The sequence below is a fragment of the Aquarana catesbeiana genome, linkage group LG06 (assembly GCF_042186555.1).
Source record: "Aquarana catesbeiana isolate 2022-GZ linkage group LG06, ASM4218655v1, whole genome shotgun sequence".
Classification (NCBI taxonomy): domain Eukaryota; kingdom Metazoa; phylum Chordata; class Amphibia; order Anura; family Ranidae; genus Aquarana; species Aquarana catesbeiana.
The window spans coordinates 13,648,590-13,668,783 of NC_133329.1; positions in this window are offsets into that span (position 1 = coordinate 13,648,590).

Genomic DNA, 20,194 nt, shown 5'->3' on the forward strand with positions numbered 1-20,194 from the left:
GTCAGTGTGTTTTAGGTAGGATAAAAAAGCAAAATGTGCACTTTTGTTTCAGGGCTGTACTACGGGTACAAACAACAACTTTACACATACCCTGTTTCCCCGAAAATAAGACCTAGCGTGATTGTCGGTGATGGCTGCAATATAAGCCCTACTCCCCAAATAAGCCCTAGTTAAAGTCCTTGTAGGTTTTATTTTCAGGTTAGGGCTTATTTTTGGGGAAACAGGGTAGGGCTTATTTGGGGGGTAGGGCTTATATTGCAGCCATCACCGACAACCACGCTAGTGCCGCGTACACACGGTCGGACTTTCCGGCATACTTGGTCCGGCGGACCAGAGTGTGCCGGACAATCCGCCCGTGTGTGGGCGGCGGCGGACTTTTCCGGCGGACTTCTTCCCAAAAGCCCGCCGGACCTAGATTTGAAGAAAGTTTCAAATCTTTCCGTCGGACTCAGTTTCGGGCGGAAAGTCCGCTCGTGTGTGTGCTGGTCCGACGGAAAGCCCGCTCGTGTGTAGGCTGGTCCGACAGACCAAATACGACACGAGGGGATGGTATTGCATCTCGCGCTCGCTGCAATAGGAAAAACAAATCTTCCTATTGCGGCGAGCGCGGGGCATACCAGGCCCTTAGGTCTGGTATGGATTATAAAGGGGAACCCCGCTACGCCGAAAAAACGGCGTGGGGTCCCCCTAAAATCCATACCAGACCCCGATCCGAGCACGCAGCCTGGCCGGTCAGGAAAGAGGGTGGGGACGAGCGAGCGCCCCCCCCCTCCTGAACCGTACCAGGCCGCATGCCCTCAACATGGGGGGTGGGTGCTTTGGGGGAGGGGGGCGCCCTGCGCCCCCCCCCCAAAGCACCTTGTCCCCATGTTGATGAGGACAAGGGCCTCTTCCCGACAACCCTGGCCGTTGGTTGTCGGGGTCTGCGGGCGGGGGCTTATCGGAATCTGGGAGCCCCCTTTAAGATCCCGGCCCCCCACCCTATGTAAGTGAGTATGGGGTACATGGTACCCCTACCCATTTACCTAGGAAAAAAGTGTAAGTAATAAAACACACTACACAGGTTTTTAAAAGATTTTATTAAACAGCTCCGGGGGGGAGGGGATCTTCCTCCGGCTTCAGGGGTCTTCTTCCGGCTTCGGGGGTCCCTCCGCTTCATCTTCTCCCGGCGTCCGGTTGGTTCTTCTCCGCTCTCCGGCCTCTTCTCCCGGTGTCGCAGGTCTTCGGCCGGCCCCTCCACTGTCTTCATGTAGCTCTATTGCCAGCGGAGGTCCGGACTTCTGAGCTTCTTGGCTTCTTGGCTTCTCTTCTCTTCTCTTCCCCCAGATGTTGACACGACGCTCTCTCCGGCTGGACTGGTCTCTGAGGGCTGCGTTGTGACTTATATAGGCGGAGACCCCGCCCCCATATGATGTCACAGTCCCTGGGCATGCTGGGACTGTGACGTTTTAGGGGGCGTGGTCGACCACGCCCCCTAAAACGTCACAGTCCCAGCATGCCCAGGGACTGTGACATCATATGGGGGCGGGGTCTCCGCCTATATAAGTCACAACGCAGCCCTCAGAGACCAGTCCAGCCGGAGAGAGCGTCGTGTCAACATCTGGGGGAAGAGAAGAGAAGCCAAGAAGCCAAGAAGCCCAGAAGTCCGGACCTCCGCTCGCAATAGAGCTACATGAAGACAGCGGAGGGGCCGGCCGAAGACCTGCGACACCGGGAGAAGAGGCCGGAGAGCGGAGAAGAACCAACCGGACGCCGGGAGAAGATGAAGCGGAGGGACCCCCGAAGCCGGAAGAAGACCCCCCCCCCCCCCCGGAGCTGTTTAATAAAATCTTTTAAAAACCTGTGTAGTGTGTTTTATTACTTACACTTTTTTCCTAGGTAAATGGGTAGGGGTACCATGTACCCCATACTCATTTACATAGGGTGGGGGGCCGGGATCTGGGGGCCCCCTTATTAAAGGGGGCTCCCAGATTCCGATAAGCCCCCGCCCGCAGACCCCGACAACCAACGGCCAGGGTTGTCGGGAAGAGGCCCTTGTCCTCATCAACATGGGGACAAGGTGCTTTGGGGGGGGGGGCGCAGGGCGCCCCCCTCCCCCAAAGCACCCACCCCCCATGTTGAGGGCATGCGGCCTGGTACGGTTCAGGAGGGGGGGGGCGCTCGCTCGCCCCCCCCTTTCCTGACCGGCCAGGCTGCGTGCTCGGATCGGGGTCTGGTATGGATTTTAGGGGGACCCCACGCCGGTTTTTCGGCGTAGCGGGGTTCCCCTTTATAATCCATACCAGACCTAAGGGCCTGGTATGCCCCGCGACGGGGCTAGCAAGGTGTCAATCTCGCCGATAAAAGCGGCAAGATTGACATCCTTTTCTAGTCACGTTCAAAATGAACGGACTTGTCCGTGTGTGGGCAAGTCCGTTCATTCTGAAAGTCCGCCGGAACTCCGGCGAAAGTCCGTCGGAAAGACGGGCAGACTTAGCCCGCCGGAAAGTCCCGGCGTGTGTGGGCAAGTCCGTCCGTTTTAAAGTCCGGCGCACCTGGCGGACAAAGTCCGTCGGAAAGTGTGCCGGACCAAGTAGGATAGAAAGTCCGACCGTGTGTACGCGGCATTGGTCTTATTTTTTCGGGGAAACAGGGTATGTGTTATGACGGCGATTCTCAGGAGCAGGAGAAGTTATTTTGGGTTGTTCTTTGCTGGTAGGTTATGGTAGTAGCAAGAAATATCCAGTTAAATTTCAAAAAAATGTTTTTTTTTTTACTATTTTGGGCCAATTTTCTTTAAATAATTAAACAAAAAAAAAAGAAAGAAAACAGGAGATATCCATTACCATTTACCACCAAATGAAATCCTAATTCATCCTGAAAAAAACTCAGTATAATCCACCTGGATACACAAAGTAATTGTGATGATATGTACGGTTTTATTAACACATGTCAAAGTTGCAAAATTGGGGTTAGGCATGCCCTTTCATGCCTAAAGCCTCGTACACACGATCAGATTTTCCGACGGGAATTGTGTGATGACAGGCTGCTGGCAGAAAATCCGACCGTTTGTAGGCTCCATCAGACAATTGTTGGCCAACCTTCCGCGGACAAATGTTTGATGGCAGGCTTGAAAATTTTCTGCGGACAAATGTCTTTTGTCAGATTTTCCGATCGTGAGTACACAAATCCGTCATACAAAAGTCCAAAGTACAAACACGCATGCTCGGAACCAAGGATGAGCCGGAAGCGGTCGGTCTTGTAAACTCACATTCGTAATGCAGAATTAACATTCGTGACGCAAAAAATTATGAAATGTGGAAATGCAGCGCACAATTCTCTTCTTCTTTAATGGGATAATAAAGAAGCTGCTTTGCTGGTGATACTGATGGAGTTATTGCAAACAAAGTTTCAATGGCTTTTTTTCTAGTGATATCAAGAATAATATTATTATGTTTTATTTTTATTTTTTTGGCAAGTTACCACAACACCATTATTATCCCGTAGTTTTTAAGATTATAGATACAACTATGTTGGTGTCCCTTGTTAATTTTACATTGTATTTTTTTAAATGTAACTGCCGACTCCCAAACTGTCATTTGAAGTAAAACACATAGCCAAGTATTATTCTACACACATTTTTTATTGTGCATTAAAAAAAGAAAACAAATAAAATTAGACATGCTATCTGCCAATAGAACTTAACCAAAAAATGCATTCTATGCATCCAAAAATATAGAAAATACACCAAATCAAATCATTATTCAACCAAAAAAATAAAATAAAAGCCTCATGCATGTATGCTGCTTCTTATAGGGGGGCACCAATGCCAAGAGTTGGTGAAAGCACAGGGGTCCATCTGTGTTGCGTTTGTTAAAAATATGATTTTTTTATATTATTCAGACATAAGATACATGGGACAATATTACAATATTGAGTTGGTAAGATTACTTTCAGTTTTTTGGCTTGAGTAGATTTCTCAAACAAATGCTGTTGCATACAATGGGTACGTAGATACCATTGTTGTATTCAGTTGACAGTTTGAATAGGCTATTGTCTCTATTGCTACAGTAAACAAGTAAGAGAGGGTCTCTCAAACTGAAAGAATGACTGTTAGTCGGTTGTTATAGAAACAAGTTTGTAACCAATAACTTTTGTCAACAAACTTGTACAAATAAAAAGGGGTGAGTAGAGACTGGGACACACATCACCATGTTTTAAGATCAGAAGCCACTCATGATAGAAGAAAGGTGCCTGGTGTCCAAGAAGCATCATTGCCAATGGAGATCACAAACATACAGTAACAGAAGATAAGTAACCTTTAAGTGTATTTGTACTGTTATAGACCATAGGCTGTTCATTTGCTAGGCATTTTGCTTGTTATATTATGGGGTACTAGTCCTCCCACTGATACCAATGATGGGGTACTAGTCCTCCCACTGATACCAATGATGGGGTACTAGTCCTCCCACTGATACCAATGATGGGGTACTATTCCTCCCACTGATACCAAAGATGGGGTACTATTCCTCCCACTGATACCAATGATGGGGTACTTGTCCTCCCACTGATATCAATATTGGGGCACTATTCCTCCCACTGATACCAATGATGGGGTACTAGTCCTCCCATTGATACCAATAATGGGGTACTAGTCTTCCCACTGATACCAATGATGGGGTACTAGTCCTCCCACTGATACTAATGATGGGGCACTATTCCTCCCACTGATAACAATGATGGTGTATTATTTCTCCCACTGATACCAATGATGGGGTGCTATTCCTCCCACTGACACCAATGATGGGGTACTAGTTCCCCCACTGATACCAATGATGGGGTACTAGTCCTCCCACTGATACCAATATTGGGGCACTATTCCTCCCACTGATACCAATGATGGGGTACTAGTCCCCCCACTGATACTAATGACGGGGCACTATTCCTCCCACTGATAACAATGATGGTGTATTATTTCTCCCACTGATACCAATGATGGGGTACTAGTCCTACCACTGATACCAATGATGGGGTACTATTCCTCCCACTGATACCAATGATGGGGTACTAGTCCTCCCACTGATACCAATATTGGGGCACTATTCCTCCCACTGATACCAATGATGGGGTACTAGTCCTCCCACTGATAACAATGATGGGGTACTATTCCTTCCACTGATACCGATGATGGGGTACTATTCCTTCTCCTACTGGCCACCAACAACCGCAGCCTTATTTACTCTCACTGATGCTGGGCTTCAGACATTTTATACCCCAATTGAGCACAATCCAGCTCCCCCTAAAGTCTGTAGAACAGTAAACTGGCACTTTGTTTGAGAAGTTTGATGACCCCTGGTATAGGGACTCACTGGATACCCAGCAATAGCACAATGGAAGCAAAGGTATCAAGTGTGCCCTCACACCAGTTAACCAACAGTACAAACAAATGGCAACCACCCCAACCTATAACTGGCCTTTGCAATAAGGAGCACATGGAAGGGTGACGCATGTCAAAAAACAGCATACTTACAAGCTAGCCTTCAACAAACTGAAAAGATACACTTGTGGATTAGTGTTTATGATGCTCCCACTCTCTGAATTCCGGCAGATACGCTTGCTATCCTTCAGCTTTGATCAGTGCACCAATTCTTTACCTGATCACAGCTTTGACATTGTGATTGCAGATTAGCGGTGGGGGAGGGGTGTTTAGGCAAGTAAACATTTATACCTAATGTGGAACGTGGCACTCTGATTTTATAGAGGGTATGCTGGTCTGAAAAGAGCTTCAAGAAGACTAAAAAGGACCTTAACATACTGGGGTCCCCAACATGAGCGTCGCTATCACTGAGCACCAAGAGAACATGCCCGGAATATCTTGTGGGGTTCGTTGGATCCCAACTTTTTTTAATGCTGAAGTGTTAATGCACTGCAGTCACTAGTGCTGGATTCACACCTGAGCATCGCGTTTTAGCGTCAATTTGGCGCTTGACAGCCTATTAACTTTAATAAAAAGAGTTGAAGTTGAAGCTCCACGCCAACGCTAAGAGGTTCAGATACAACTTTATTTCGTTAAAGGTCAGGGGTACAATTCAAAAATTAGCCAACATGTTTTGTGGTCTCTAAGTGCTCCCTTCATCAGGGGTTGACTGAAAACAAAGTGAAAAAAAACAGAAGTGCACTCGGCCTCCAATGATATTTTTTTTTCTGGTGTGAATTCAAAGAACAGGCCTAGTCAGCAGCTTGTTTGGCTTCACTTTGTTGCCAGTCAAGCCCTGATGAATGGGGCACTTAGACTCCCCAAAACATGTTGGCTACTTTTTGATTTGTACCCCTGACCTTTAATGGAATAAAATTGTATTTGGACCTCTTAGCATTGGTGTGGCGCTTCCATTTCAACTCTTTTTACATCACACTACAAGCCATGGAGTCTGTGGAGATCCCCTGGGGTGTAGAAGCCACCTGCCCAGGAACCAGATAATTTACACTAACAGTAATACGTTAAATGGTATTAAAATTTTTTTTAAATACCACACATGTTATATTTACCTGCTCTGTGCAGTGGTTTTGCACAGAGCAGCTTTGATCCTTTTCTTTTTAGGACCCGGCACTCCTGGCTCCTCCCCCTCGAGCAGTGCCCCCAGAGAAAGCCGCTTGCCCTGGGGGACACCGCTGCATGCTCGCTGCCGAGCCGCTGCTCTATGCGTCCATAAAACACATAGAGCCTCGGCTCAGCCTTGCCCCCCCCCTCATTGGCCCACTGGCTGTGCTTGACAGCCTTTAGAACCACTTTAAGATAACAATACCAGTAAAATAAAGCTATGGGACCAGCGCTATCTGTCCACTTTTCTCAACCATTAACTTGAATAGGCAGCCTGTCCCTTTAGAAATGTGCCAAAGAAGCACAAACACCATTTTTTGGCACTGAGCCAAGCACGTTTGGTGATGCGTGTTTTTCACTCTTCTTTTTTTCATGCACAAAACTCACGACAAAATGCACAACTACTACCCATGTTTAGGGTGCCATTAAAAAATAACGGCAGCGTAAGTGTGAAGCACATTTTTGTGCGCTTTTTGCTGCCCGCATTTCCATGTCGCTTTAAGTGTGAATGCACCATAACTTGTTCCGTCTTTCAGATCTCAGATAAAGTAAGTGGGAGAGGAAGACTCCCCTAAGCTCCTCCTTGGATTTGATGTTCAGTGTCACATGACACAACCAAGGGGAGGACTTCCCCTCACTGAGCACTGCCACTGTATTTGATGGTTGTTTGGATTTTAGGGCGGAGCTAGAATATGGGAGTGGGGGTGGGGGGTTGTACTCAGTAGGTGTGGCCATCCACACTGTTACTAGTGAGGCTCTTAACCTGTCTAAAAGGGTTTGGCCCTTGTGATAGATTAAAACAAGATTTTCAGTCTTCACTGGTTAAAGAGGTGTGGTGCTGACACTGAGCCAAGGAACAGTGATAAACTAAAAGAGGGAAGTGCTCAGATGGCATAATAACCCAGTAAATTTGCTGGCATTAGAGGAAGTTTATATATGCGGAAAAGGATTGAAACCTTGATCAATCAATTAAAATTCCTTGAAACACTAGGTGCTGCTATATGGCAATGCCTCTTTTTCCTCTTTTTTGGCACAGACGTTCCCCATAAAACCTCTTGATGGGCCCAGGGGATCATTTGGAACCAAGACCATTTTGAAAGGTGGCGGATATTAAATAACAAGGTTCTACAAAAGCTCCAGAAGAAGCCACGTTTGTGGTGAAACATGTAGAGGCAATCACACTTTTGTACCTTGACCATTGGGTCGTTATGGCCTAAATTTTATAAATTGTTTTATAATGTCTATGTAATAAAATTTTCTTTTTTTTTTTGTAAATTTTGCTTTTGATTGATTTTTCTGCACCTTAAAACTCCAATTTAGTGCTCTTTAGGTATACATTGTTTTGTCATATTTAAAGGAGGTGGTGCATTTATTAGAGTCTCCCAGCTCCAATACCTATTTGATAAATTTCTGTATTTAGAAGGTGTTTACTGGGAGGAGGGGGCATTTTGGTTGTATTCTGCACACTGGTCTTTGTGTTGCATCCTTCTGACCCCTGCACTCTGCGTTATGTACTCCTGACCCCCAGCACAGCTATTATATTATGTAGGTACAAGGACTGTGGCATATTAGTGCCATGTATACAGTAACTTGAATGGGGAGGGAGGAGAGCCCAGCGTCCGGAATAATGCAACTCTAGATGGGAAAATACAATTGTTTATTGAAAGTATATAAAAAGTATAAAATAATTACAGATCAAGCCAACGCTTCTCAGGGGAATGGCCTCCTCCTCCTTTAGGGTTTTTAGTATGTTGTTAACGGAGATGGGTGGGCTCCATGTTGGTACAAGAATTTCTTTTTTATAAAATATATACTAAATATATATACTCGCGCTAATGGTGTAACAGAAATAACAAAAATAAATCGGATTGAAAATGATAGATAATAAAAAAAAAATAATAAATAAAAAATTGAAATAAGATTGCAGCTGCTATACACAAAGTGCTAATCACTTGAAAAACATGAAAAAAATTATTATAAATATAGCGCTCGCAAACAATAAATGTGGAATGAAAAGTAAAAAAATAAAACAGCACAAAGTCCAAAACAGGTGACTTCAAGGTGCTCCAATCCAAAATGAAGAGGAAAAAGGTGCTTCAAAAGATTCAGGTGCACAACACCCCCTTATGTGTCCCCACTCACTAGATCCATATAATCCTCAGCTTTTCAGTCTGGTGGGTCACTTAAGGCTTGGTATGGATGTCTCTAGGATGGTAGATAGGAGAACCGGTCATCCAATCCAGGGTTTACTTGGTGAAGGGTTTCAGCCAGGTACACACGTACACAGAAGTAAAAAAAATGAACTGATATTGAAGTACCATCAAAAAGGGTTTATTCAAAAAAATAGTACTTACAAAAAATAGGATTAAAACAAGCATCAAGCATGGAGCAGATCGTATAAAACCTCAGTTTCAGGCGTGCATTCCAAACGACCAGAACTGAAGTCAGAAATCCCGAAAATAGCGTCAACGTTTCGCCCTACCACAGGGCATCATCATGGACCTAATTTCCGGTTTAGTCAGCTTAAATAGAGGGTGGAGGAGTAAACGCCCCTAGAAACACCCAATCAACATTAGCGCAGTGGCCATATTGTTGGTGGGATAAAAGTGTCGCTCCTAAGGATAAAAAACATCCACAGGAGAGACAAAACATCATTTTTCTGGTTTGATAAAATCAAACAATTTCCAAGGACACCATAGACGTCAATTCTGGTAACTATTGGAACTGGTAAAATATAAACAAAAAATACATTAATGAAAAAAAATGATATACAAAGTATTACAATGAAAACAATAAAAAATAAAAAATAAAATAAAAATTAAAAAATGTTATTGACACTTGACTAAAAATTGGACAGGAAGCAATTGAGATCCAATTCAATGTTCAACCCCAGGGGGCTCATCGTTTTGAGACAATGGATCCACTGGGTCTCATTATGAGAGATGGCTCGCTTAAGATTACCACCTCTCCAATGTCCCTCCACTCTATCAATACCACAGAAAGTAAGGCCACTAGGGTCCCTTCCGTGAAAAAGTCTAAAATGATTGGACAAACTATGATGTTTGTAACCCTTTTTAATCCTATTAACATATTCTCTTAGTCTCACACCAAGTGCTCTAGTGGACCTCCCCACGTACTGCAACCCACATGGACAGGACAAAGGGTAGATGACGTGGGTAGTGCCACATGTGATGAACTTGTTAATTTTGGAGGACTCCCCAGAGGAACCGGATGTTTATTTGGTGGTTTTCCACTTCCTTGGAGGACCAACCACATTGGGTGCCAATTTAAGCCTTAGAGTGGGGGGTTTGGTATAAATGAACTGGGGTTTACTGGGTAGAATCCTGGATAAATCATTGTCTTTGAGCAAAAGGTGCCAGTATTTACAAATGATTTTTTCCACCTGTCTATATTGGCGAGTAAAGCCGGTTATGAAAGCAATCCCAAAATCTTTCTCATTGACCGCCTTTTTTTAAAAAAGATCATCTCGATTCAAGCTTCTAACAGCTGATAAGGTTTTATTCAGTTCATATGGGGTATAGCCTTTCTCAACAAATCTATTAAAGAGAACTTTAGCCTGTATGTCAAAGTCTTAGATTCTGGCGCAATTACACCTGACCTTCACAAATTGACTCTTGGGGATTGTACTAAGCCATCGAGGATGGTGACAACTTCCCAAAGGAATGTAATCATTTCTGTCCACCTCTTTAAAAAAAGTTTTAGTGGACAGTTGATGGTTATCTTTGAAGACTACTAGGTCTAAAAAGTTAATGCTCTGGTCATCAAAAACTGCTGAGAAGGATATTCCATATCTGTTCTCACCAATTTCTGACAAAAACTTTAAAAATGACTCTTTTGATCCTGCCCAAATGACAAAAATGTCATCAATATAACGCTTATAGAACTTGAGCTGAGGTATATTTCCGCTAAAGATGCCATCTTTAGTGGAAATATACCTCAGCTCAAGTTCTATAAGCGTTATATTGATGACATTTTTGTCATTTGGGCAGGATCAAAAGAGTCATTTTTAAAGTTTTTGTCAGAAATTGGTGAAAGCAGATATGGAATATCCTTCTCAGCAGTTTTTCCCAATGACTCATGAAGAGGTTGGCCACTGACGGGGCATATTTAGCCCCCATGGCCACTCCCCTCTTTTGCCCGAAAAACTGTTTATCGTGCCAAAAGAAATTGCGACTCATGGTCAAATCAAGGGCATGAACAAAAAAATCTTTTTGGTTATTTTTTATTTTGGTTTTGTTCAGAGACCATACCACAGCTTCTATAGCATGTTTTTGCTGAATGTTGGTGTACAAAGAATTGACATCAATACTGGCCAAAAGGCGGCCCTCATCCACCTGCACATGCTGTAATAGGATTGGAGCACTTTGAAGTCACCTGTTTTGGACTTTGTGTTGTTTTATTATTTACTTTTCATTCCACATTTATTTATTGTTTGCGAGAGCTATATTTATATTTTTTTTTATGTTTTTCAAGTGATTAGCACTTTGTGTATAGCAGCTGCAATCTTATTTCACCAATGTATTTCTGTTACACCATTTGTGCGAGTATATATGTATTTAGTATATGTTTTTTACATTTTTTCCCTTTTTTGAGTGCACTCAGCAGCTATGGATATTTGCAATTTTGTCACGAAAAGAGTTATTAATGCAGATTAATTTTTCTCATTCACCAATGTCAGCTCTGATCTTAGCCATGATTTAGAGGTTCTTAAAAATGCCTTTACTCTGACTCAGTATGTTAAGGATGGCATCACCCCCAGAAGACTAAGATGGGACTTAGCTCCCAATGACGGTATGATTGGAAAGGAATTAGAAGACGAATGGTTTTCTTTTTTCAATCTTACTGAAAAGAAACTATTAGAACTTTTCATTTCTTGCAAAGATAAGAAATTAAAAAATCTAGAGGCTAATATTAATGCTGTCAAGACTAAACTAGCACCATTTGAAGGGTCAGCAGAATTTAAAGAAAAAATTTAAAATTTACAGGATTTTGAAGTTAAAGTCGACCAAGAAACCCAGAAGAAAAAGTTGAAAAAATATGCGAGGGACACTAGTGATTATAAAGCCAATAAGGTTTACAAATGGCAGGATGTCATGTTGACTGAAGAGGCCACACCTCTGGCTTCAACAGATGACACGGTCACTGTCCCTGTAACACTTTATACTCCACATAATGGGCCAAACCAACAGGGTCAACAAGGTACTGGTATTACTAGACCTCAGGTTGATTATAATGCATATAGTGTGCCCACACATAACCAATATGAACCCCTACAACAGGATGAGTATTATGCTCCCGATACCTATGACCAGCAATATTATGGTAGCAACTGAGGTTGGAATAGCTCCAACTGGGCTCAGCCCCAATCGAGAGGTGGGCCACCTTTGAGATAACAAAGAGAACACCCCGGTGCTGACTATAGGGGGGATTTTCAGAAAAGGGGGTATGGTGGACCCCCAGGCAGGGGGTGAGGATCCGCACACCCCAGAGGGAGGGGCCAACATCCCCAGGTGAATGGAGGAGGAGAATGGAAACCTTGGTATCCCATAGCACCCCCCAGACCCCCAAAGAGGGGAACCATGCAGAGCTTACTGAGAGGTTGCAGAGGAGGTAAAAGGAAAAAGAAAGAGAGAGACCTAATGCAGGGCATTTTCAATTTAAGTGATGCCATTTTTACTTTGGATGAGTTGAAAGTTTTAGAGTTGGGTCTTAAATTTGCCCCGGATAAGGATCTTAATAAATTTGATATTTTTATCGATTTTCAGAAATTTATGAGGAAAGTAAACATCAAGAAACATTACAGTAAAGTTACACCTCATACAGGAAACGAAGCATCAACGTATAGCCATAACAATTTGAGGAATAACTCAGTTTTCAATCCTAGAAATCCCAATAGCCATTTTTTGGAGGTTTTTAAATCCCTGGTCCAACATGACCTAGAGGATTTATCTATCAAACCTAGTAGGTGGAAAACAGATATTGAAAGGGGTAATAAACTACTGGAGAAAAAATAAACAGATTGTCGTTAGAAGTGCAGATAAGGGGGGGGGGTCTTGTTATCCTCAATAAATCTGACTACTTAGCAGAACTTAACAGACTAGTTCATGATGCTGAAACTTATGAAAAATTGGGGGGTAATCCAACCAATAGGTTTAAAGCTAAGCTGAAATGTCTGGTTAAAAGCGCTCAGGATGAAGTATTGTCACTAAGAAGGAGGCAAGATATCTGGTGCCAGATGCTCAGCGGGTACCAGTTATCTACCAATTGCCCAAAATAAATAAGAACCCTGCTAAACCACTGGGTCGACCCACTGTAAGTGGGGTGGACTCTCTGTTTGCCAGAATTGGTGAATATTTGGACCACTTCCTTCAGCCGCTGGCACAGAGTTGTCCAGCCTACCTTAAAGATAGTAGAAACCTTATAGAACTTTTACAGCATGTGCAGGTGGATGAGGGCCACCTTTTGGCCAGTATTGATGTAAATTCTTTGTACACCAACATTCAGCATAAACATGCTATAGAAGCTGTGGTATGGGCTCTGAACAAGACCAAAATGAAAAATAAACAAAAAGATTTTCTTGTTCATGCCCTTGATTTGACCATGAGTCACAATTTCTTTTGGCATGATAAACAGTTTTTCAGGCAAAAGAGGGGAGTGGCCATGGGGGCTAAATATGCCCCGTCAGTGACCAACCTCTTCATGAGTCATTGGGAAAAGGATGCCATCTTTAGTGGAAATATACCTCAGCTCAAGTTCTATAAGCATTATATTGATGACATTTTTGTCATTTGGGCAGGATCAAAAGAGTCGTTTTTAAAGTATTTGTCAGAAATTGGTGAGAACAGATATGGAATATCCTTTTCAGCAGTTTCTGATGAACAGAGCATTCACTTTTTAGACCTAGTAGTCTTCTAAGATAACCATCAACTGTCCACTAAAACTTTTTTTAAAGAGGTGGACAGAAATGATTACATTCCTTTGGGAAGTTGTCACCATCCTCGATGGCTTAGCACAATCCCCAAGAGTCAATATGTGAGGGTCAGGCGCAATTGCGCCAGAATCAAAGACTTCGACATACAGGCTAAAGTTCTCTTTGATAGATTTGTTGAGAAAGGCTATACCTCATATGAACTGAATAAAACCTTATCAGCTGTTAGAAGCTTGAATCGAGATGATCTTTTTAAAAAAAAGGCGGTCAATGAGAAAGATTTTGGGATTGCTTTCATGACCGGCTTTACTCACCAATATAGACAGGTGGAAAAAAATCGTTTGTAAATATTGGCACCTTTTGCTCAAAGACAATGATTTATCCAGGATTCTACCCAGTAAACCCCAGTTCATTTATACCAAACCCCCCACTCTAAGGCTTAAATTGGCACCCAATGTGGTTGATCCTCCAAGGAAGTTGTGTACTTTTTTGGATCAGGTTGTTATTTTCAGCTGTGGGAGATGTGTCATGTGCAGAACATCTAAACACAGGGTAAGGGAAAACCACCAAATTCACAGCCTGTTCCTCTGGGGAGTCCTTCAAAATTAACAAGTTCATCACGTGTGGCACTACCCACGTCACCTACCTTTTTTCCTGTCCATGTGGGTTGCAGTAAGTGGGGAGGTCCACTAGAGCACTTGGTGTGAGTCCAGAGAAGAGAACATGTTAATAGGATTAAAAAGGGTTACAAACATCATAGTTTGTCCAATCATTTTAGACTTTTTCACGGAAGGGACCCTAGTGGCCTTACTTTCTGTGGTATTGATAGAGTGGAGGGACATTGGAGAGGTGGTAATCTTAAGTGAGCCATCTCTCGTAATGAGACCCAGTGCATCCATCGTCTCAAAACGATGAGCCCTCTGGGGTTGAACATTGAATTGGATTTCAATTGCTTCCTTTCCAATTTTTAGTCAAGTGTCAACAATATTTTTTAATTTTTATTTTATTCTTTATTGTTTTCATTGTAATACTTTGTATTTAATTTTTTTCATTATTGTATTTTTTGTTTATATTTTACCAGTTCCAATAGTTACCAGAATTGACGTCTATGGTGTCCTTGGAAATTGTTTGATTTTATCAAACCAGGAAAATGGCGTTTTGTCTCTCCTGTGGATGTTTTTTATCCTTAGGAGCAACACTTTTATACCACCAACAATATGGTCACTGTGCTAATGTTGATTGGGTGTTTCTAGGGGTGTTTACTCCTCCGCCCTCTATTTAAGCTGACTCAGCTAAACTGCAAATTAGGTCCGTGATGATGCCCTGTGGGAGGGCAAAACTTTGACTCTATTTCCGGGATTTCTGACATCAGTTCCGGACGTTTGGAATGCACACCTGAAATGGCGGTTTTATACGATCTGCTCCATGCTTGATACTTTTTTTAATCCTATTTTTTGTAAGTACCCATCTTTTGTTTGAATAAACCCTTTTTGATGGTGCTTCACTATCAGTTCGTTTTTTTACTTCTGGGTATGTGTGTTGTCTGGCTGAAACCCTTCACCTAATAAACCTGGATCTGATGACCAGTTCTCCTATCCACCAACCTAAAGACATCCATACCAAGCCTTAAGTGACCCACCAGACTGAAAAGCTGAGGGTCATGTGGATCTGGTGAGTGGGGACAAATAAGGGGGTGTTGTGCACCTGAATCTTTTGAAGCACCTTTTTCCTCTTCATTTTGGATTGGAGCACCTTGAAGTCACCTGTTTTGGACTTTGTGTTGTTTTATTATTTACTTTTCATTCCACATTTATTTATTGTTTACGAGCGCTATATTTATAATCATTTTTTCAAGAATTTCTGTTGGCACGTGCTAACGGAGATGGTTGAGCTGTGTGGTGGTACCAGAATTTCTTGTAATGGTAGAATGCCGACTTCTGTGATTCTGGTACTAAAAAGGAGCCCACCCACCTTTGTTAGCACATACCAACAGCCCTGAAGAAGGGGGAGGCAGTTCCCCTAAAAAGCATTGGCCCGATCTGTACTTTTTTTAATACTTTCAATAAATGACTGTATTCCTCCATGAAGAGTTGCATAATTTCAGACACTGGGCACTCCTCCCTCCCCATTCAAGTATTCTCTGCTGAAGAGATGGCAGTAAGGTAGCAGCCCAAACCTCAAAAAAAGTGGGACCAGCACCACCATCCACCCACAAAACCACCAAATGACTACTAAATCCGTCCAGCAGCTCAAACTAGTGTATACAGAATGTAAGGTCAGATTTTGTTAAACCATATCCCTTTAAGCCCCTCCCACTTTTGACACAATTTGACCACACCCACCACCGGGCCTTCCTCTCTTCTGGGGTGCCCCAGATATTTAAGAATCCTAGCAATGCCCATGTTCTCTAATTTGATCTGCATGCATCCATCAATGTTGTAGAAGAAATAAAACTCTTACAGATAACATAGTTTTATTTTATTCCATATAATTTCACCATTATACACGGCTTCAAATGTATATTAAATATTTTCATTTCATATTTGTATCTACAGTAAGTTGTGAGCAGAATTTAACCACTTTAAGACCGCCCACCACACATAATATACTGCGACAGGGCAGCTCTATTGTGCAAAATGTCGTACCTGTACCTTTAATGCAATAGATACTGTGGGCGTGCGCGTGCGACTAAATTGTGCCGCGATATTCGATATCCGCCAGCCAGCTGCGATCGCTCCACAGAGAGGCAGAATGGGGATCTGCCTATGTAAACAAGGCGGATTCCCGCTCTGACAGGGAACAACATGAAAATCAGGAACAGCGATCTCTGTGTTGTCTCAGTGAGCCCATCCCCCACACAGTTAGAACACGCAGAGGGAACACATTTAACCCTTTGATAGCCCACCTAGTGTTAACCCCTTCCCTGCCAGTGTCATTTATACATTGATCAGTGCATTTTTATAGCACCAATCAATGTAATAATGTTCACTGGTTCCCAAAAAGTGTCATCTGGGGTCAGATTTGTCCGCCGGAATGTCGCAGTCCCTCTAAAAATCGCAGATCGCCTCCATTACCAGTAAAAACATTAAAAAATAAATAAAAGTCCATAAATCTATCTCCTATTTTGTAGACGTTATAACTTTTGCACAAACCAATCAATATACACTTATTCCAAATTTTTTTACCAAAAATATGTAGCAGAAATTTTATTGGCCTAAACTGAGGAATACATTCATTTTTCTATATATTTTTTGGGGATATTTATTATAGCAGAAAGTAAAAAAAATTGTCGCTCTTTTTTTGTTTATAGCGTAAAAAATAAAAGCCACAGAGGTGATGAAATACCACCAAAAGAAAGCTCTATTTGTCGGAAAAAAAGGACATACATTTTGTCTAGGTACAACGTCGCACGACCGCGCAATTGTCAGTTAAAGCGACGCAGTGCCGTATCGCAAAAAATGGCCTGGTCATTAAAGGGGTAATTCCTTCCGGGGCTGAAGTAGTTAAAGTTGAAAACACAAATTAATTCAGCAGCGGGTTCATTATTATGATGTTAAATGTATTTTTTTTTAAATAAAATGAGTGTACCTGAATTTCACTTGACATCAGCCTCTTGGAAGTCCTGTACAGAAACACTCAGACTAAGAGAGGGAGGGGCAGGATTGAAAGCCAATCAAGGGTGGTGGATACAAATATGCTCACTAGTACACTGATAACAGGAGAGATCAGAGTGAGCAGGGAGATGACTTCAGCAGCCTGGTTCTGCTCTTTCACTGTCCCATCAGCAAGCTGCTTGGACATCAATGTTTTTATTAAGGCTCAAGTTTAGTGAATATTTTTAAAACAATCATGCTGGTGTCTGGTGTGTTAGGGTGAAATCAGCAGGCATTTGCCTCAGGATACCCCCGCAGCAGTGATCTTCCAGTGCCGTGAGGGGTATTATGAGCAGTTGAATTTATGACAGACACTCATCAGGTGATGACTATCCCCACCTTTTTCACCCCCCTGTGCTCCATTCATAGAAGCCCTACTATTGGAGCAGACAGTTCTTTGGAGATGTAGATGATTCCATGAATGTGTATAAGGTTCTGTGGCAATTTAGATGATTCCATGGAGGTGTAGAAGTTTCCATAGTGGTGTGAAAGATTCCATGGAGGTGTAGAAGTTTCCATAGTGGTGTGAAAGATTCCATGGAGGTGTAGAAGCTTCCATAGTGGTGTGAAAGATTCCATGGAGGTGTAGAAGCTTCCATAGTGGTGTGAAAGATTCCATGGAGGTGTAGAAGCTTCCATAGTGGTGTGAAAGATTCCATGGAGGTGTAGAAGCTTCCATAGTGGTGTGAAAGATTCCATGGAGGTGTAGAAGTTTCCATAGTGGTGTGAAAGATTCCATGGAGGTGTAGAAGCTTCCATAGTGGTGTGAAAGATTCCATGGAGGTGTAGACGATCCTATGGAGGTGTTCAGGATTCTGTGGAGGAGAAGATGGTTCTGTGTAGGTAAAAGAAAGGGGGGGGAGCAAAAGGAGCCCACAGGTCGGACTTTAAGGGCACAATGAACAGTGGAGAATGTTACAAAACTATTTCAATATTTATTCATAACAGTACAGATGCCATGACTACCACATTGCCGCCCTTGTCCGAGGGCTTGATCACTATACTGGAGTTCTTGCTAAGGTTGTCTAATGCAATCCTTTGGGCATGACTTAGATTCACATCGGCAGATCTAGAGAAAGCAACTCTCTCGATCTCCTGAGTGGTCTGAGTAAGAAATGCCCAGATATTTGAATTGGTATGCAAAGATGGAAATTGACGAGGAACATCTTGATCTTCTCTCTAACATATTACGTTGGTTTTGTTATATCGACAATGTTATGTTATGGACAGGATCAAATGAAGCTCTGCATCACTTTATATTGATGTTGGAAAACTAATAATTATAACCTTAGGTTCACAATGGAATCTAATGAGAACAGGATTGCATACTTCGACGTTACCCTGAGCATTGAAGATGATGGCACTATCAGTACGTCCCTATACCGTCCGTAAGCCTATGGCAGGGAATACGATTCTGCATACAACTAGTGCACATCCGCATTCATTAGTCCAAAGTATGCCCGTTAGCCAGTACCTACGCCTTAGGAGGAATTGCTCTAGTGAAGTTACCTTTAGGCATGAGGCCAATATTCTCTACAATAGGTTACTTGCCAGGGGCTACAGTAGATCTTGCCTTAAAAAGGCTTTAAAAAAAGCACAGGGTAAGTCTAGGGATACAGTTCTGCTCTCTGAACCTAAGAAAAAAGACTCTAACACGGTTAGATTTATAACCACCTATTCAGACCAACATGAACAAATAAGTCGAATTATGCAGAAACACTGGCACCTTTTGTCAGCTGACCCGATACTTACAAAATATCTAGGGGTCAATCCGGAGATAGCCTTCAGACGCTCGGGGTCTTTCGGGTATCCTCTGGTGCAGAGTCAGTACAAAAAGTCTCAAAATAAACAATGTGATAGACCGGGGCTCTTTCAATGTGGGGCACGTGACTATTGCCACTTGCTCATTGAGGGCCCCTCTGTCCCACTTCCCAATGGATGAATTCACACAATTCGTCATCACATAACCTGTCAAACCAAAGGAATATATATATATATATTATTCTTTGTGGAACCTTCTACATTGATAAAACCATCAGACCCTTCTGGAAAAGGATGAAAGACCACATGTACTATGCTACAGGTGGTCTGCTAAACGCGGCCATTGGTTATCATGTGGCCTTTAAACACAGATCTAACCCTCATGTGTTCAGATTTGCTGCCCTTGATCGGGTCTGTGAAGACCTACGAGGGGGTCATTTTGACCAAAAAGTTTTACAGGAAACCCAATGGGTATATAACCTACAGGCTACATCTTTTCAAGGCCTAAATGCTATGTTGAGTTTCAGACCTTTTCTATAGGCAGGTTTATATGTATTTCCCACATATGTTTTAGGAAACATGTTTTGTGATTTGTTTTGTGTTTTTTGATCAGTGTTTAACCGCCTTTTCATTTTTTTGCCCTTTCTGTCCTCTATAGTGAAATTGTCAAGATACCAACTCAGAATAGGGGTATTGTTTGCGTTTTTGAAAATTAATATATGAGAATTTTTTTTTGTAATACTTAGCTTACTAAGCTTTGTAACATACTGATTCATTTTATACTTTTGGTGATTAGACTTTCTATTTTTATCTTTTTGTTTTTTTGTATTTTTTGAATTGTTTGGTTGTCTTTTCTTTGAGTTTGATCTTGTCCTTTGTTCTCTGTTCTGGGGCATGATCGCTGGAGCTGTGGACGTCTATTTGGCTTTTGTGTGTGTCTGCGCGCCGTGGATGTGTGCCCACTCTATGGGATGGACGGGCTGGGATCTGGTGTTTTCTTCCCCTCTTTCACTGCACTGTATCCGTCTAACGCCCCCGATGGATGGCCTTGGCTGTTGCCGATCATGGTCCTTACTTCAGAGTGGGGCATGTTTTGCCACTGCATCATTGACTGACGTCACTCAGCGGCGCCGTTGTTCAGCGCAGGACCTGCACCACGTGCATCAGCATTTGGCGCGGTCCTCAACATGCCATTAGGGCTATAAATAACTCTCCTTTTCCCTACCTGGACATGCGTCTCTTTCTGGGGGGTAA